The following is a 4,701-nucleotide window of genomic DNA, read 5'->3' as shown; positions in this document are numbered from 1 at the left end:
GTGGCACATCTAACTCAGTAGCTCGAATAGTTCTTGCGCTACGACGAAAGGGCGGCGTCATATATAACTTTTTCGAAAATTCGTTTTTTATGTAAAACCAAAAAAATTGTCCCAGTGCTGTTTCATTTCAGAAATTTGCATTGAAATTCTCTATCTAGTGGTGCAGAAACAAGCGCGGAAGCTCAATTTGTTCCTGAAATACGAACAAAAAGCTGGCGTCATGTTTGAAGTAATGACCATTTCCTTTACCTAAATGTGTAATATTTTGGATGTATTTTTTGAGTAAAAACTGCTAATATTTTCTAACTCAAAGTTCCACTTGGTAAAGATGCTTTTGAATTATCCATTCAGTGGATCCAACATTTTTTGGCTTCAGATGTTTCATTTAGTCAATTCTGCTCACTGAGCGTCTTCGCTCTTTGTTAAAGCGGAATCAAATTCTTTGATGACTTTATTAATTAGAACATCCACTGCAACATTACAAATAAGTACATTAATCAATTTAACAACAATTAAACAGACGTATTATTGTTGAGAGTGTGAATTTTCCACTCTGTGCATACTCTAAAGAAACACTTCACACAGGATCATAAAAATATGATAATTAAATTTAGCTAACTGAATCTACTATTAAACATGTATTTAACACATGGTTTTGTAAATGTATTTAGAGCTAATTTCACAGCTGAGTGCATTTTTCTGTCTATTAACGAGAACTTCAACAATACAAAAACGAACTTCTTCAAGCAATTCAAACACATTTTCCTTTAACAATTACTGCGGCTTATTCGAAAAACTGTGAATTCCATTTACTTTAACTTCACCTGGTGTGCGTGCCGTCAGCAAATAAATATAATCCTTCTCACGCACTAACTGTACTAGCAATACCACCACAACTCCAATTTGATGTAACAGGAATAAAATCTGCTATTTTTGCGCTACGAAGAAAACAGCAAAAACTCCTGATGCTGCAGCCAGCAAAAGAAGTGAATGCGTGCTGCTGATTTGCAAACACGCGAGTTGAAGAATGTGTTATTCGTGATTTACATCGTTTTTACTCTAGCCGTAGCAGCTACTTGGTAATTTCAGGTTTAACATACCAAAAAAAAAAATTGAGATAGACATTGATCATTAGGTACAAGTTCGTATAGACAATTTTCCATTGGTCCAAAATGTAAAAATTCGGAGATTGTTAAGAAACTTAAAACATTTTTAGAGTGATCAGGGTGTATTATTGTATGTATATTACTTATTCATTGTATCTTTCTCTTCATTTCTCTCTCTTTGATAGGAATAAACGTATATATCAATTGTATCAAATCTTAGAGGAAGTTATTTCAACTATCGCGGTGCAAAAATATTTCGAGGCATTTTCATAAGTGATAATAATAAATAATCAAATTTATTCGATTGTTATTGAAAATTGCATCTTGATTCCTATTAACTATTTTAGAGGGTTATTTGAAAATGTTCAAAATGGCGAAATGCGCCATCTACCAGAGGCAAAAAATACGATCAGAAAATCCTATTTTGAATGCCGCCGTTATAAAATTCGCTCAAAAAAGTACTTAAGTTTAAAAAAAACCAAAAATATGAGGAAATTATTTTGAAAACAAAAAGTACTTGCATCGGCCGGGAATCGAACCCGGATCGCCCGCGTGGCAGGCGAGCATTCTACCATTGAACCACCGATGCTTGATGTTCGAAGTATAATCGCTTCTCTAAATAATTTGGCGTATTCGGAAATTCAAAAGTTCAACCGCCCTCTGCCGGCTAAATGATAACTACATTTTAACTAGTCAAATTTGACACTTATTTGGATTAAATGTCATTTTGACTTATTTTGTTAAGTTCTATCAGCTTTTGCAGACGTTTAAAGAGACAGAAACATATTGAAAAGTGTGTAAGTATTATTTTATATTATAGACTTAAAAACAAAGGTTAGAATTATTTGACGGTAGGAAAAAATTGGTTCATAAGTGGGTGTAATGCAATTGTTAAAGTGTTTTTGAAGAAGTTTACGTTTTAAGACAATCTTTGAATCTTCATATCTGCAACTGTATTTTTTTACAACAACTCAATCAATTTCGCCGAGAATAAACGGCATGATCAATTACTAATGCAAATACGTTTTACGAATCTTTAGAAAATTGAGCATTTAGAAAAAAGAGTAACTGCTAAAACTGAAAAATTCTGAAATTKCGAAAAMATATTRAAAATATTATTGGCCCTTAAAATAAATCTAAAAACAAGTAAAAAAGTCATAAACATTTTYCCAGCAMCGGAACTGAGTTACTGCGCCGRTGCGTTGGGTTGGCGCACCAAGCCATTTCGGCATCACTGCGCCAACTCCTGAAAARTCACTGAGTTACCCAGGCCTACTCCAAACCTCATRCTTTTCATCAAACACTTTAAAAAGWGGAGACTTAAGTTATGGAAATCCTTTTAACAGAAATTTACTTTAAAATATATCCAGCAAAGCGTAACTATTCGTTAAGCCCCAAGGGATGGGTACCAAAAGACTCAAAAGAGATTATTTCCAGCCAAAGGAATAATTCATAGTTGACTACTTCACTAGGTTTGATTGATCCATGCATATGCACTACTTGCAGCGACTTAACGGTGCAAAATGATCTCGTAAGGTATTATTACTGACGATATCGTGTGTGATTTGGCCAGAGAAGGCTGACCATTAGAAAATGTGCCTCAGGACACCGGCAATTTCGCTCTTCGAGCTTCTGATATCGTTAATCGGCATCCTCAGCGTAACTGTACACCGAATGCGGAAAATTTCTGGTTGTTATTGTATCTTTGGCTAATGGCAAGGCTTAATTATTATTAAGATAGTTACTGTTAGGCTTCTTTCGATTGTTCACGTTTAAATATCAATCAGCGATCGCTCAGCGTTTTGTGTTACATTTCTGCAACGCCGTTGGGGCCAACCCAGTTGAATAAACACGTTTCCATGACCCCAAAAGTCCAAATGCAGTCGATCATTTTGGCTTCCACCTTCCACTCATTAAGGTTAATGGTTCTAACTCAAATGAGCATTTCTGTCACATCTGTAAAATGTTTTTCCTGAGCCGTTTCTGATGTCGGTGAAGTCCAAAACCTAAGCTGAAAATACTGCTAGATATTTTTGTTTCGATTTGCCACTCAACATGTTATCGCCCAGCTCCACATTTGGCGTTAAATATTATTAAACGGTAGAACGTTGAGCCAATCCGGTAAATGGTATCGCTTTAAGACTTCCTGATTATCATTCGAATTACTTAATGATAATTCGCATTGCCGTATTAAGCGAGAAATGATTCAAACGTTCCTCTCTAATGACCCGGTTTGAAATATCTAAATTTTTCATGAAAAGGGTGTCAGGTCACTTGCAACAATGAGTTTCTGGGTATTTATGGAATAGTGCAGGGCGAGTCTTTAAATAGCTTATTACTTCACACGTCGATTTAAAATATTATTTCCTAGAATCAGTGCCTTTGAAAATGTACATTTGGGTCAATGCTTGGTGAGACATCTGGTCCAAGACGGCAATACAATATTTTTGCTTTCATTATTTTTATTTCACCTTTAGAATTTGTGAAAAACAAATTTTTGACAAAAAAGTAGCTCGTGTTGACTTCAGCTGGCTTCTCTCTTGACTGTATTTTGAATTGTTCTATGCCAGAAAATGCAGACACTGTTTCAATTCTCTTTTTGCTTAGGTTCCGCTTTTCTTCTCGTTCCCAGTTTTAATAAAACGCCATGTATTTTTTTAGTTGAAAGTTGAAAAATTACGCTTTTTCAGCTTCCACTTCCGACCTACTGAGAGTATATAAAATAAATACAAATATTAAATATTATTCCCGAAAACAGCAATAAATAAACGGCCAAACAGCGAACAGTTTAAATAATGATTTAGCTTATTACAAAAATAATTTTTAGCATTGATAAACTAAAAATAATATATTCTAAAAACAAAAACAAAACATGGGTCGTAAAGGGTGCTGCATCAAATATGTGCCGATGCAAACCACCTTTTCGGGTTAATGAGACAGTTCCAAAAACAACAGGTTAAATTGGCAAAGTGGAACTGCTACCGGTTACACGTCTGGAACACTGTTATTTTAGCGGTTCGGTTAAATATCGAGCATCCCTAGGCATCACTAATTTAATTCGACTTCCCATCCGTAGACTTTAATTTATTTGCAAAACTCCGAATGTAATCGGGTTTTTCTAATAAAAGACATTCAAGGAAAGGAGAAAATAGTTAATATTTGACAGAAAAGCCACTTTCTTGATTTCCTGAAATGTACAAGGAAATCGTGTGAATGAGAATCCGAAGTCACTGACTACTCCATATCGCATTTCGCAAAAAAAGTCGAAAAGGAAGCCCGTCATATTCTATGGCGTTTATTGCTGGAAATGAGCGGCAGTTCTAATCTAGGCGCATAATTCCATCCAGATTAATTATTTGCGCAATGGCAGCCATTTGTCCACGCCACCGGCTACCGGCTAGAAGAACGATGGCACAGCAGAATGCATATTTAAGAGTATGTAATTGTGTACACTCGCCTCAGAGAGCCAATTATAGCGGATGATTTGTAGAATTAAGGAACGCGAGCATCGCTCTGCAAAAAGTTATCTTCTATCTCCAAAATCAGCAAGATTTAAAACGGTTTAGGATTGCTTTAGGAATATCCAATTGCATCC

The 4,701-nt window shown here is 35.4% G+C and overlaps 1 non-coding gene across 1 annotated transcript; it reads right to left on the bottom strand.

Annotated features, from left to right (window-relative positions):
- Positions 1 to 1,624: 1,624 nt before the first annotated feature.
- Positions 1,625 to 1,695, bottom strand: Trnag-gcc. The gene has a single exon. It is a non-coding gene; the product is annotated as a tRNA-Gly (tRNA).
- Between the last annotated feature and the right edge of the window lie 3,006 nt (positions 1,696 to 4,701).

Source organism: Dendroctonus ponderosae, unplaced genomic scaffold (assembly GCF_020466585.1).
Source record: "Dendroctonus ponderosae isolate FM_Combo_2020 unplaced genomic scaffold, Dpon_F_20191213v2 Dpon_F_20191213_8, whole genome shotgun sequence".
NCBI classification, from domain to species: domain Eukaryota; kingdom Metazoa; phylum Arthropoda; class Insecta; order Coleoptera; family Curculionidae; genus Dendroctonus; species Dendroctonus ponderosae.
Note: the sequence above shows the minus strand (reverse complement) of the source record. Positions and strands in the feature narration are given on the sequence as shown.